Raw genomic sequence first — 15,720 nt, forward strand, 5'->3', positions numbered from 1 at the left:
TAATTCTTCCCCCATACTTTCCAGTAACCTATAACAGCCTCTAGCAGCAGTATTTTGGTTTGATTTTTGCTGAAATTTGTCACATAGTCCAAATACAGAGGCGAATTAAATAATCCTGGATATGTGTTCTGGTCTATTAAGTTAATCCTTACACTATATTATGAGACTATTTATTTTCTCATTCCCTATATTGCAGCTAGCAAAAAAATATTAAGCATTGATAAATGTTAAATGGCTTTTTATATTAATCACCTGGCTTTTTTTCAGCTTCTGTAAATGTGTGTTTTAACCATAATGAGTGGAGGAAACAGCTAACCCCCGAGTGTGTAAGGTTTTCCTATTCTAAGCAGGTTTGAAACCAATTAGTTTGCAAAGCAATGAAACCACAACAGCAAATGACAAAAACATGTTCAGCTGGAGAACAAGCACTACTAGTATGGATCAATTTCAAGAATGTTTTTATTTTGTGTTACCTGACTCTTATCAGGTCAGTTTTACTCAGGTTTCCAGAGAATAACAGCTTTCTGTTTTTATCTATAACCCCACATTAAATTGCGAAAGAGAGGAAAAAAAGGAGATAGTAACTCAAAAAATAAACAGAAATGTCAAATAGTAGTTAAATACTTGTTAATAAAATATTTGTGTCTGATAGAATGGGGCTTCTTAGTTCAATGTTATCTGTTCTACTTCTTCTGCTGGATTAAAATTTTGATTACAAAACTGTGCATTTTAAAAGAATCACTATAAATGGTCTCTTGCTGTTTTAACACAACTCTGAAGCCCAGAGCCTTGGAAATTGTTGATATTGGAGGTCAAAATCAGGAAATGGTCCTCTGATTTCTGTACTATGACTAACTCTGATTCAGAGCCAACTTGATGAATAATTTATCATCACAACTACTTTTGATCGAATCTCCTGTGTTCAATTGCATTGCGAGAGATTTGTGTTCAGATCTGAAATCCAAGAAAATGCTATTACAGACAGCTGCTCTTTAAAACATTCCTTTCATTAACTGCTGATTCTTGTTTTTCATCAGCAACAGTTTTTTACCCACTCCAGTTCTTCTACTGATACGTATCAAGAATCAAATATAGAACAGAGCTATTGTGATACTGAGCAATCTCATCAGTGATACTATCTACCACTGAAAGCAAAAAGGTTTTGTTAATAAAAATGGACTTTCTATCTTTGAATTAATTTCAGTTTTCAGAAAAATGAGGAAATGCTACAGACTATGACAGGATTTTGCATTTCTGCTAATGTGATTATCTGCTTTTAGTTTTGCACATACACAAAGTTTTATATGGACAAGAGATAGTAGATTCATTTAACAAGACCTTGTTTTGTGCTAATAAAGTATATTCTGTGAATCAATCTTGGAAGGATAAGATGTGAAAGCTTTCAATAAAAGACTGAAAGGAAAAGTGAAGACACTGTGATAAGATCTATATACATGATGCACTTGCTGCTAACAAATTAACACTTCCCCTCCTGCATATATTGCACTCACACACAGAAACAAATGCTAATGCATTTGAATACATGATTTTAATTAACTGGTCACAAACACTGCACTGATTGCATCTGGGGGCCAAATTTTGGTGAACATAGGTTATATGTGCCTTATAATCCTTGGAAGCACAAGATGCTTTTTGCATGTAAATGTGCTAGTGGGAAAGGGAGCCCTCGCTTATGCTACCAGCAGGAACGTTAAAGACTGATGAAGCCTTGAATGAGGTTTCTAATCATTATGTGACCAAGAGCATTGATCCAGGAACTGAGCAGCAGCAGTGAAATTATTCTATCTCAGGGTATGCATACACCAGACAGTGAAAGTCCTAATCTATTCCTTGATTTTTTTCTGCTAGTTATAAGTCCCTGCCCTTCAGTGCCGCATCTGGTGTGCAAACTGATCCTGCTCCATCACAGATCCAAATGAGCTGGAAGTGGTCTAATCATTTCATCATCACCCATGTGAGTAATAACACAGATCATAAGTTACCTGAATGTGATGTCACACATTGACCTCTGTGTATCCTGTAGCTCTTCGGTAGGCTAAACTTTTTTCCTAGCAGAATCCTCGTTCTCACATTTACTCCAGATATAGAGTAACTGCAATTGTTCTGCCTTTCTGTGGGTTTGCAGTGAAAACATGTCATGATTTTTCTCCATGATGATTTCTGGTGTGTGCTGTGTGTTCTCTAAAGTACTTTTGAGTTTGGGTGGGATAGAGTTGTTTTTTTTTTCTTTAAGTGATTGATTCCAAAATAGTTAGAAGCTTTGGAGAGCTCAGCTTGTTTTAGCAAAGAGAAGAAACAGAGAAGGGGTCTTAAGCTCTACAGGAAGGGAAGGTGGTTGCCCTAATATCACAATGCTAGTGGAGGCTCACTGAGCTCTCATATGTCTATTGCATATGTCTATAAACTGGAAAAATGTTTTGATCACACACACAACATGGGTGAAAAATTCTTATTTCTGAGTCCTGTCCTAATATGTCAAAATCTTAAAGAGGCGCTGTAGAGTCTGATACTTTCTTTACCGGTAGTTATTGTCATTGGGTTTTTGGTACCACCCCAAACCAGTAAACACAGGTACAGAGTGGGTGTGGGAAAAACATAAACTGAGATACATGTTTGGCTTGTTTCAGGTCATCTGTAGGAGATGCCATACACAATGTTCCACCACTGACTAGGAGGATTTTGACATACTTCGCAATTTCAGTTCAACTCATGACCTCTCTCTTTTCCTGCTATATCTTCAACTGTATAACTGGTTAATAAATACAGAAGGATTGTGGTGCTGCAGTGCAAATCTCTGAACTACAGGCCTACTTCTGATGAGAACAGGCAGCCGCAGTAATCTCAGTCTCTGTCTGGGACACTTGACAACTGTTGGAAGCTGTCTGAGGAATGAAAGGACAGAGAAAGACACTTACTTGGCAGGAAAAACAAACTGATCAAAAGAACTGATTTTCCTCAGCTGCTTGTGGAGTTAATGTTTCAGACTTTGTACGAAGGCTTCCACAGCAGCCAGAGCATATCTCTCTCTCTCTGTATATACATACATATATATGTGTGTGTGTATATATATATCTGTAAGTATGTGGGGAGGGGTGTGTGTATAGGAAATAGTCTGCCTAAGACACCCTTTTTGTCTGTGAAAGGAAGTGTTTGAATTAGAAGGAGATTCTTCCAAGGATAAAGCATCAGGGACAAATTTATATATGGCAGTAGAAAGTGCTTTCTGAACTTCATATAGGAAGGGGTCTGAGATGCAGATTTTATAAACAGACCCCTTTGGAGCTCTGAAGAGAGGATTTGAAAAGTCAAACACATCCAGGCCATGCCTATAAAAGTAAAACTTACACTGCCCAGAGCCTTTTAAGCAGCAGACTTATTTCAAACAACAGAATACTATGGCTGTTACTCTTTTCCTTTCTCCTCTGTCACTCTCTTTCTCTCTATGTAGAGACATGTTGGCAAAACTAGCCCCTGACTAAAAATTCTGTAGCTTAGAGATTTTATCCATTACAACTATAAGACCCACTACTGAAACCTTCAGTGAGAGGTTACCTCATTAATAGTTGTTGCTAAACAGTAAGACAAGAAAGTCAGATATCCAGAGATGAAGACCTCTTTCCTTAACTTAACAAAGTGAATGAGCTGGATGGACCAGGCCTCATTTGATCATCACTTAAGGAATAGCTGGGTGTTTTTCTTCCACTAGTGGAAATGTATCATCTTAGAATCATAGAGTGTTTTGTGTTGGAAGAGACTTTTAAAGGTTATCTAGTCTAACTCCCCTTCAATGAGCTGGGACATTTTTAACTATATCAGATTAAATGAAGCCCCATCTCACCTGATGATAAATGTGTTCAGGTAAGGGGCTTCTCTGTCAGTTTTTCACCATCCTTGTTGGTAAAAATGCCTTCCTTATATTTAGTTTAAATCTCTCCAATTTTAGTTTAAAACCACTACCCTTTGTCCTGTTGAAACAGGCCTTAATGAAAAGATTGTCCTTATCTTTCTTACAGACTTCTTTTAAGTACTGAAAGGCTACAGTAAGATCTCCCAGAAGCCTTCTCTTCTCCAGGATGAAAAACCTCTACAGTAAATGAATAAACAAAGTTAATTCATATGAAAATAAACAATGCTAAAATTATATCCAAGATGATGGAAGTGGACGCTTGTGGCAGTGTGCATTGGATAGAGAGTACAACAGCAAATGACAAAGGATGTTGAAAAGATCTGCCCACAAGGAAAGTTCTTCTGTGAGAATACTCTATGCCACTCTTTGTAAAAGGATTGGAGTGTCACAGGACCTGTTGGAGTGGAGTGATGACAAGATGAAACTGGGTAGCAAGCAAGAGTCATGACGTCTGGCAGCAAGCAGTGAAATGACAACATAGAAAACATAAAGAGCAGGTGCCAGGAGAGCTGTCATCGAAACCAGTTTTATGGTCTGTATCATAGCAAGAAGCTTTGGTCTTATCTTTATTACATAGGCCACAGTTATGAGTTTCACCTGCAATACAAAGAGTTTGATTTAACCCTTTTTGAACTCTGTTTGCAAATGTTCGTGTATGAGTGGTGAGTCTCTGGGTTTGAGCTGAGCTCCCAGGCAGTCATGCTTTAAGCATGCCAACAAACAGCTGACGACTGCATGAACTGTTTCGTGCTTTGTCTCCAAATCACTTAAAAAACAGGTAAATAACTCATTGTGCAATTATGCAATTAAGAGTTTAAGACAGAAGATGATACTAATATGGGAAGAACTCCTGATAAGACTGAAAGGGAGTGTAAGAATACTTCCTGGTAGCAAAAATATATTTAATTCCTGTTATTTGCCGCTGTTGTCAAATATTTGACATTAATATTTCTACTACTGGCCATAGGAGAACTTATGAGGGCATTGATGCAGTATTGACCTGTTTCCAGTTGATTGGACTGGGCACCACAAATTAAGGTCTAGTTGAGAAGGATCCAGCTGAAGTCTATAGGGTCTCTGAATTTTTTTGGATCGTGCCTCCACTTTATAGCATTGTTTATCCTAAGTCCCAGCTCCATGATGGAGCAGGAGATGAAGACACGAAATGCAGCTTTTGATGGCTGCAAGAATCCAGAAGATATTCCCAGTTGCTTTCAGCAAAATTTACTCTCACAGTCCTTCCAAACTAAATAGCTCTGTATTTCCTAGCATGGTGGGAGCTAGAGATGTCTGTGAGTAAACACAGCAGAAATTGGAGATGTTTCCCCTCAAACTCCCAAATCAGAGCCCTTTAATATATCAATAGTGCACAGCATCTTTTTATTCTGCAAAGGACTTGGAAAGTACATCTCTGAGTTGAATGCTTCTGTGTCCTGACAGCTTTGCCAGTTCACAGGAGTCGTTAGCCAAGCAAATAAGAAGTGCACAGTTCCTCAGGAGGCACATAAACATTTTGCTCCACATTTGTTTTTTGTTGTTTGTTTGTTATTGTTTGGGTTTGCTTTGTATTTTTTATTTCACTAGAAGTATTTCAGAGAAAAGAAAATGTCACAAGTGTTGCAGTGGCTTCACTTACTGCTGTCTCTCCTCCAAAAGACAGCGAGGGTTAAAGATGCACGGCCCTGGCCACTTGTGAGATTTGGCATGCTACAGTCAACAGCTGGTATAGGCAGTTAATTAGTCCTGCACCCTGCTCAAAGTTCAGTCTTTATTGGCAGGGAAAAGCAGGCTGCACCAGCCCACTTCCCTCTTTCAATTAACAAAGGCCTGTGCCATCAGATTACCTTGGCAACATGCCATGGCATCCATGTCATTTGCCTGCCTGAGCTTTGCCATGGCAACAGGAAAGCTAACTTTGCCAGAACAGCATCTGGTCTATGGGTGGCAGATTACCTGCCAAATAGATTTAGTGGCTGCAAAGTGTTGCCAGTTGCCCCAAGAAAGGAGAAGAAGAGGAAAAACCTTGTGACTAAACATGGTTATCCATTTTATTTTTCCTTTCTAAGCAAAGGTTTACAGAGGTACAGCTTCTGATTTGTGGATAGAGCATGTCTTTATTCTGTCTGGCCATGAAAGCCATTAAACAAAATAGACTTTATCTTAACCACAAGGTCCTCTGGGCATTACAGAAGCAAAAGACTTTGTGGAGGACTAATTTCTATTATGCAGTAACGAGGCTGGTCTTGATAGAGCACTGGTGGTTTTTCCTTCCGTTTTATCACATCCATTTTGTTGTGTTGACACCAGAGAATTGTGCAATCCAAGAAACAGGGGTCCAACTGCTTATAAATGGCAGGGAAAATCAGATCAGAATGTGAGCATCACATCTAGTTGTAATAGTCTATAAAATTCAAGCACAGACAGTAGCAGAATTCTAAGAAGTGTGAGACTTTTCCAGCAGACTCTGTTTTTAGTAGAGACTGAAGCTTCTGGATTCATGGCAAGATTCAGTGAGAGTCAGGACAGGACTCTGCACCTAGGCCAGAGCAGCCCTCACTGTCAATACAAATCAGGGGATGAGGTGAGGGAAAGCAGCCCTGAGGAAAAGGACTTGGGGATGCTGATGGACAAGAAGCTGGACATGAGCAGACAGTGTGCACTTTCAGCCCAGAAGGCAAATCGCATCCTGGGCTGCATCAAAAGATGTGTGGCCAGCAGATCTAGAGAGGTGATTCTGCCATTTCGCTCTGGTGAGACCTCACCTGGAGTACTGCACCCAGATCTGGAGCCCTCAATATAGGAAGGACATGGACCTGATGGAGCAGGCCCAGAGGAGGGCCATGAAAATGATCAGGGGCTTGGAGCACCTCTGCTACAACATCAGACTGTGGGAGCTGGGGTTGTTGAGCCTGGAGAAGAGGTTCTAGGGAGACCTAATACCAGTCTTCCACTACCTGAAGGAGGCCTACAAGAAGGCTGGACAGAGAATGTTTAAAAAGGCCTGCAGTGATAGAACAAGGAGAAATGGCTTCAAACAAGAGAAGAGCAAATTTAGGCTGGGTGTTAGAAAGAAATTCTTTACTGTGAAGCTATTGGAACACTGGAACAGTTTGCCTGGGGAGGTGGTTGAGGCTCCATCCCTGGAGTTACTCGAAGTGAGATTAGATAGAGCCTTGGGCAACCTGACCTAGTTGAGGATGCCCCTGCGGACTGCAGAGGGGGTTGGACTAGATGACATTTGGAGGTCCCTTCCAACCCAGACCATTCTTTGAGGCTGTGATTCTGTGATCCTGGCTTGTATGTGAATAGTTGCTTCATGAAGTTACAAGCTTGACAGAGGTTTCATCCTACATCTGCTGTGGTATTCATCATCACACAGACCTAAATCTTGAGATTTCCTTATCCTGTCAGGAAGAGGAAAGAACAGAGTCCTCCCAAAGACAGACTCTATCATTTTATATCACTTTATATGGTCAAAAGTCAGGGACCAGTCACGCTGTCAAAAAACCTGACTCCATTCTGACACCTTGAGGGCAGCAGAGCTGTCTCATTGAGTTGTCCAGCCTTTGCTTAGAGACAGATCGATCCCAGAACGTGTGGGTGCCACACATGAAGCGTGATGCCTGCAAAGTGAAGTCAGAAATGTCAACATTTAAACAACGCACACTGGTCCTTATTTTGAAAAGATGTTAATGTTAGTGTCTAAAGCAGAAGTACGTGTGTTGCATATGTGCTTCAGAGGAGTGGAGTTGATCTGAAACTCTGTCACCTGAAATATACTTCTGAGCCACGCTAGGAAATCCTAATAAATCCTTCTGGCTTAATCACTAAGTTCTCTGGGGTGTGGAGACATGGACAAAAGCAGCATGCTAAATGACGTTCAGGATATCAGAAGTCTACGAAGCTGAAACCAAGTATTTGTTATCGCTGAAGCATTTCTCTTTGAAGTTTTCTTGTGTTATGCTTTGTAAGAAAAGCTTTGTTAGGATGTAGAAGTTGTTTCATTATCTATGAGGCTGGAGAGTCATCACACTGGAGTTAGTAGGAAGTCACAGGGGAAATTATCCACTAGTATGGGATGTGTTTTTGTATGCAGGCTTGAATCTTTCACAGCCTGAGAGCACTGTTTTACTTTAAATGATAATACATGGTACTCTGTTTGAGGCAATTTTGATGACCCTGCAAATTCAAAGTGCTGACTCAACAACTCACTAAGTTGTCTCATGTTAGGATCTCAGATTAGTAGTCCACCTCTATAACACACATTATTATTTGTCACCGAGAGCATGTCAGGGACACCATCCACATTGCCAAGGAAGTTTTAATCCAGAATTAAGTCAAATCCAGATCAGTAACATTAATATATTTTAATTATCAGGCTACTTTTTTGAAGGATCAGCATATTACAGTGCCAGGAAGTGAAGTGACACAGAAAATAATATCCAAGTGAGGTGCTTCACTCTTTTTGAGATAGGAAGATGGGTTACGCATGATTAACACTATTAATGAAAACCAAATTATATTAGGTCTAGATTTAAAGGCTGAGTGTCAGCAGAGAGAATTTACCCCAGAAACCAGCACTTCTTGTTTACTTATGACATGCTTTCTGAATCTCAACATTATTATCAAGAGAAATTTTCAATGACTTTTCTAGTGCTATTGGTTCTATATTCTGCTTCCTCCTATTAATAGGACAATAAAAATTTTGCTTGATCTGACCTTTGGAAAGTTCTCAGAATGAGTAGGAAAGTGGAATTTTCCAAGGTGATTACTCATTCCTGGTAACAAGTGAAGTGATGTAAATGTTCCCTCAACCCTACCTCAGATGTTTCTTGGATATTGCAAGGTGTAAACAGGGCCATTTGGGGGCTGAGATTAGGTGGTAATTATTTCTGTGGTTAATGTCAAGATGTTTATTACAATAACATGTAGAAAGTCTGATGCTATAGATGTAGAATCATAAAATCAGTCAGGGTTGGAAGGGACCACAAGGATCATTTAGTTCCAACCCCCCCTGCCATGGGCAGGGACACCCTACCCTAGATCAGACTGCCCACAGCCTCATCCAGCCTGGCCTTAAACACCTCCAGGGATGGGGTCCCAACCACCTCTCTCGGCAACCCATTCCAGTCTCTCACCACTCTCATGCTCAAGAACTTCCTCCTCAGATATTTACTGGTTATCATCTGCAACTACTAATCGTAGTTCATTCCTGTCTAATGTATGTGGTGCAGTTCTAGGCTTTGCTACATGCTTCTTTCTGTGATATTGAACGTATAATCTGTTCCTGCACATTGTGTAAGGAAGGCAATACCTTAGACTTCTCTTTTAATGATTTAATGTGCAGCGTCTGGCTATAGAATTTTGTTCCTGTTTGACACTCCTCAGTGGATTATAAAAAAATATAAATATTTATTTCTTGGAAAAGAAAAAAAATTTTTTGCCCTTTTCTTTGTGTGCTTTCTGTGAAGCCAGTGATGTTTTTTCTATGTGAATGACAACCTCCATACGCAGTTATCAAGTAAGAATTGCAGCGGGGACCAACATGAAGCAAATACTACACAAAGAGGGGGACAGACTTCAGTGAGTAATCCAGACATCCCAGATTTCTTGCCCTCTTCCTCCATGCAGTCCCTGGGATAATTCCATAATTTTGCTTAGGCTGGAAAAATGTTCACCTTGCAAGCACACTGTGTTGGATTTCAGTTTTATTTTTAGTCAAGTGGATTTGCTGTCTTTTATCATCTTATTTTGTTATGTTAGCAGGGACACAGAAACAGAACTGAGTTTTGCTGATGTTCCAGTGGACTCTTGCATACATAATTGAAGTTCTCTTGCTTATGTCATGTTCTCATTCATCCAGTCAGTGTTTCAAAGGCTGCCAGCTCTGCAGGCATGCAGCCAGTTTTTGCATTTACTACTGGGGTTTTTTTGCTGGCTGCCAGTCACAAAGGATAGTGATAAATGGATTCAGCACCACCTAGTAGGATTAACCGAAGGCTTAGATTCATTCTGAAATCTCTTACTGCTAAAATTAATTGCACTAAAATTAATTATGCTATGTTAACCACTGAAGAACAGGCCAAGGTGAGGAAAATACCCCTCTTAATGTTTACTGCAGTATGGAGCTGAAATAACCAGTGGAATTTACAGGACACAGATCCCTGCCTTCTTTCAGCCGTCACTAGATTTTGGTCTTGGAGACCTTGTCCTACACAGTGGCTTCCATGATTCAGGTCAATCAGGACAGAACCTGTATGATGATCTGCAAAGCAGCTTGGAGGGCAGGAGACTCCTCATATTCTAATAAGTTATATCAACTCAGTTGGAATCCCACTTACTGTTTTGCAGGATATGGTATTGGAAGGAAATACGTTAATACATAATTCAGTGACTTGCTTGCTTTGCAAACCTAAGTGGTCCTGTGCAGCTAAGAGATTGATTGCAGTAATTCAGATCGGTCTCTGCTGAAGAGCAGATGAAACCTCAGTGTAACACCATACTGAAGTCCTGAAACTCTTCACTGTCAAAGCAGCAGATTGTAAAATTGTTGACACAGTAGAACCTGCTGTGGTGACATAGAGATGATGACTGACCTCAGTTAAGTTCTGTTAGGTCCATATATTGTTACCCGTAGTGCTTAATAGCAACACTATTGGATTAGAGCTCCTTTTGGAAGTTCTGTACCAATGTGAATAACACTGGCAGAGATTCTGATCTAGGCTAGAACACAGGATGCAGGTTTAACAGTGATGAAATGTCAACAAAGCCATAAGGGTTACAATGTCCTTGCAAGTGATCTGACTCCTTCCTTTTGTGTCCTTTTCTGCATTCCGATAGAGTGCGAGGCCTGTTTACAACACACAGACAATCAAATTTCCTTGATCAGAAAACTTTCAATTGAAGGGGAAAATGTAACTTAAATCATGGAGGAAAGAGATGAGTAAAAATAGAAGAAAAGTAAGTTTTCAGAAACATTGCTTAAAAATGAATGGAATATCACTCTACCCTGTTGTTTTCCGATCTAATCCAAAAAAGTAAATGATGAATTTTTTTACTAATTCAGAGAAGGGCATGCTTAATTTATCCTTTATAGTGTGCTCACATGCTTTGCTATTTGTGAGTGGATATAGAAATCTTCCTTTTAAATGTGCATCTTTTGTGTCTCTCCTCTTTCTTCCTTTTTCCAGACTTTGCTCCTCTTTTGCCATTCCCTGTCTTCTCTGGCACCAAAGTGTGTGTAGACCCAGTGCCGCCAAGGACAAGTGCTTTTACTAATCGCTTTTTGACAGTTGCACAGATTCTAACAGTGGCTGAATTCACTGTCACATTGCTTATGACACTAAGGATCCCAAAATAGAAAGAAGGGAAAAGATCACTGAACCTTCTGTGGTTTGAAACCAACATATTTTGCCCAGCCATAATTGACATATGTTCAAAACTCATCTCTTACTTTCCAAGACTCACTGTATGCGCACAGAAACTTTATTTTCTATAAATTTATCTAATCCTTGATTTCCCAGCTCTCTCTCTCTTTTTTTTTTAATTATTCTCTAATTTTCAGATGCTGCTCAAAATTTTTATGTTCAGCTATTGAATCATCAAAGTATTTCTGCTCCAGACCTGAGATCTTGTCTTCACTAAAGCAAACAGAATTAGTGTTGTTCCAGTGCTAGCATTGCCTTTTCAAATCCTGTATCAGCCTCGGATGTCTTTTGAAAGAGAGTGAGTGGACAAGCTTCTGGAGCACCCTTTCTCTCAGCCAGCCTGACTCACCTGTGAGTAAACTTGTGGCTCAGCCTGATTAATACTGGGGAATGCTATGTTTAGTAGCTTAGCCTTTTCTGACTCCTGGCTTCCAAATTTACCTATGATATCTGTGTAAGATCTTCTCAATCAAACTGAATCTGCTAATTAAAACTAAATTACTTTCTGTATATAGTTTGGGGGTGGGTTTTTGGGAAAATAAAATAATTCTATCTTTATATATATTCCTGACTCAGCCACATTAATTCCCTGCCTTCACAACACTACCTTACCACAGATGTTGCCTTGTGCCCAAGGAAGATTGGAGAGTTGGCCAGGGGGGATTAGGAAGCAAGTGGATTAATCACAAAGATGGGAGGTTAGGTTAGAGAGCGAAGTGCAGCCCACAAAGCCTAGAAAGCGACTCTGTTTTCTGTGTTTTGCTTTTCTTGTTCATACACATCTCAACAAGCCTATGAGAGAAGTAGACGTCACCATTGTTTTCCTTTCACAGACTGTAATCTAATTCTTCTCAGCAAAACATTCCAGCTAGCTTCAAACTAGCACACTCTCCAACCTGCACAAGAAGGCTACAAATGCCTAGGGAGAACAGAATCTTTAATTTGTATTAGCACTCAGCAAATAGCCTATTTTTATTGTATAAAATGTTTACTCAGCGCTCAACAGGTCCAGCTCCATATATATAACTGATGGTCCTGAAAAAAAAAAGGCTGATTATGATTTCTTTTAGCACCTGCTCAAAGACCAAGACTGCAGGACAGAACTTCTAAAGAGATGTGGGACATAATACTTTCCAGGTCAGCACCATTACAACGATCCTTCCTAATTGATTAGCTGATTTGTAATTTTATAGTATTTACTTTGTGCCTTCAGAGCTCTTGATCAACAGGGTGCTCTGGTAAAAAGTTTCTCTTTCATTAGAGAGACCCAAGTTTTGCTTTAGGTAGGCTGGGCTGTGCAAGCAGAGATGCTTTGCAGTGATAGGTGAGATTCTTTATTAGGAGCTAATGAACACTGTACAAACAAAATTTCCTGTGCAGCTGGGTGAAGAAATGTCTCATTTGGGGGCATATTTACCAGGCTATTTCAGCCTCTGAATCAGGCCATTAACTTGATAGTGTCTCAGAGTACATAAAGTCAAAGCATTTGTCCTCATATAGCCAAGTGGAAAGAGGGAAATGCTTCCAGAGGGTGATTCTAAGTGCTTGCTTTGGTTCTTCATAGCTAAGCAAAGCAAATCTTTGTCCTCCAGCTATATAAATTTTAAAAAGTTTTATGGAAGTTTCTGTAGGTTCTGCCAAAGATGGACAAGAAGAACCTTAGCCATCTTGTATGGGGAAAGACTAGTCTGGCTTGCCTAAGATTCTTACAGGAGTTCCCTGCTTCACGTGGTGTGTCTGGGACATAAGTGGTTCCTATTACCAGAGAGCATGAGGATTACTGTAATTGCAGAATCACAGAGTTGCTGAGATGAGATCTTTTGAGATCTCTGCTCAAACAGAGACAGTTCACATTTAGTTCCATTTTGTGTTTGATAGCCAAGTTAATGTTGTGTCCTTTGACTGAATATAGTAGGGCTAAATGTAGAATCACAAATTTGCAAGATCACATTCTTAAAATCTGTGTGCTGTGTCTCAGACAGTTTGTGACCATTTTTAGGAAGAGGCATGAAATCTGGGAGGGAAGGAAGAGGAGAAAACATGGGAAGTCTGACAACACATTTCACCCCTGCTTTCTAATTAAGCTAATAAGCAGGTGAGCTTTTGGAGTAAAATTGCTGTTCCCTCACTGCTTAACTCTCTACTTCAGCCTGTCACTTAATGGTAGAAATTCCTTTCCAGGATGTTTTAAAAGCAGTTGATCTTTTAAGTATAGGAAAGAAAGATTGCTACAGCTGTAGTAGTTGGCCTGTCATTTTCTCTTTTTTTTCCTCTCAACATTTAAAATATTTTTTTCAGAATAGATGGTCTTAAATTCACCATGCCATGAAGCTTGAGTAAGAAAAATAAAGCACTCTGTTTCCATTCCTTTATGTTATGCATTTACCCTATATTTCTATGAAAAGCTGTGTGGGTGTTGAGAGAAAAGACTTTTTAATGGAGACTTTTTTTTCTTTCTTTTTTTTTCCCCCACAAAAGCTTTTATTCTTGCTTGATTTGATCTAAGTGGAAGCTAATAGATCAACTGAGTCTAAGGATTCTATTGTTGAATAAAATACACAACACTTGAAGTTAATAACTATTTTTATAGCACATGTTACTACTGAAAGAAATAATGGATCATTTCAGCTAATTCCGTAACCCTTATTTTAGGTACATGAATAAGATTTCTGATTTTAAAATAATATTTAGCCTCCAACAAATTTCCTTCATGCCACTGGAAGCTGATAAGTACTTAGCATGTAGAATTAACAGCTGCCTAAAACCATAATCCTGCAGAGATTTATGTTTTTAAAATGTTTAAAACTTCACTGTGCATTCCAGAGCTTGGTTTTCAAGTCCATGTGTTCAGCATGTTGGCATTTTGATTACCCAATTGGTTTCATTTTCCTTTGCTATAAGTTTGCAACCTTTAATGCATATTAGATAGTCTATGATAAATAGCTGTAATTTTATTGGCTGAAGAGGACATAACTGATAAGTAAGGTGTCACATAAATTAGTAGTGAAAGTGCCCGACTTTGAATGCTAAAAGTAGCAAAGCTGTAAATCTCTCCATCTTTATATATTTATATATGAATCAATACACAAGCCAGACCCAGGAAGTAAAAGTCAGGAGCAATTAACTTCAGATCAAACTATCTCAATACACTGTGAAGTAGGAACTAACTTGTGTATTGTGTTGCATCCTACCATGGTATGGAGTAGTTTGGAAGCAGGTCTATTCATGGAAAAAGCAGATGTCTCGCTGCCATTTGTAACACAGTAGTAAAGTAACTCAGCAATCCAGAGTAACTTCATAATGAATGTAGAAATGTCTATTTCTAAAACATTGAAGAGGAATATTATCTGTTGTTCCACAGGAAAGCTTTCCTTCACTTCCATCACTACAAAACAGAAATTCTTGGTGCAGAACTGATTTTTCTCAGGACCTGCTGGTCTTCCTTCACCGACCCCAGTTTAAAAAAATCAGTGTGTGTAGCTGAATCCCTAAACCATACATTTGAAATATACTTTTTTTGTGCCCTGTAAAGTATCAGTAGGGGGATTTTGTTTGGATTTTTTATGTTTTGGGGTTTTTTTCAGGTGAGATATTAAGGGGGAAATAGGAATTTGTTATATGGAATCTTAGAATGATTTAGATTGGAAGTGACCTCAGAGATCACCTAGTTCCAACCCCCTGACATAAGCAGGGACACCTCCCGCTAGAACAGGTTGCTCAAGTCTTCATCTAACCTAGCTTTGAACACCTCCAGAGAAGGAGCATCCACAACCTCCCTGGGCAGTCTGTTCCAGTGTCTCACGGCCCTCACTAGAAAGAACTACTTCCTAGCATCCAGTTTAAATTTCCCCTCTGCCAGTTTAAACCCATTACTCATCATCCTGTCATTACAAGACCTTGTAAATAGTCCCTCTCCAGCCTTCCTGCATGTCCCCTTCAGATACTGAAAGGCCACTACAAGGTCTCCTTGAAGCCTTCTCCTCTCCAGGATGAAGATCCCCAATTCTCATAGCCTGTCCTTGTAACATGCCAACTTCCAGCTTGCCTTAGTGGTGAAGTAACATAAGTTAAATTAAACTACATTAATTCTGAGTAATATCCTTAAAAAATAGTAAAGCATTGTTGTTAGCTAGTGAAAAATGCTGAAATAAAGCATGTGTGAGGCTGAATTTTCACATCTGAGAACTCAGAATTTCAAAGAAGTAAAAGTGGTGGTGAATATTTGCATGTCAGTCAACTTGTGTCTTTCCTAACATCACATACAAAAGTCTGGTCAAAAAAACACATCTCCTGGTTGCTGTATTTACATTTTAGATTCTGGAATTAGCTTTTTCTGCAGTTGTTAAGCCATGTCACCAAGGTTGG

At 39.4% G+C, this 15,720-nt stretch overlaps 1 long non-coding RNA gene across 2 annotated transcripts in view; it reads left to right on the top strand.

The window, feature by feature from the left end:
* Positions 1-4,132, top strand: part of LOC135181267 (uncharacterized) — a 43,476-nt gene extending 39,344 nt beyond the window's left edge. For both annotated transcript variants that reach the window (XR_010304799.1, XR_010304798.1), the window contains 2 exons: positions 1,870-1,975; positions 4,035-4,132. This is a non-coding gene — a long non-coding RNA (uncharacterized LOC135181267). The remainder of the gene's footprint in view (positions 1-1,869; positions 1,976-4,034) is intronic.
* Positions 4,133-15,720: the final 11,588 nt, after the last annotated feature.

Source organism: Pogoniulus pusillus, chromosome 14 (genome assembly GCF_015220805.1).
Source record: "Pogoniulus pusillus isolate bPogPus1 chromosome 14, bPogPus1.pri, whole genome shotgun sequence".
Lineage (NCBI taxonomy): Eukaryota > Metazoa > Chordata > Aves > Piciformes > Lybiidae > Pogoniulus > Pogoniulus pusillus.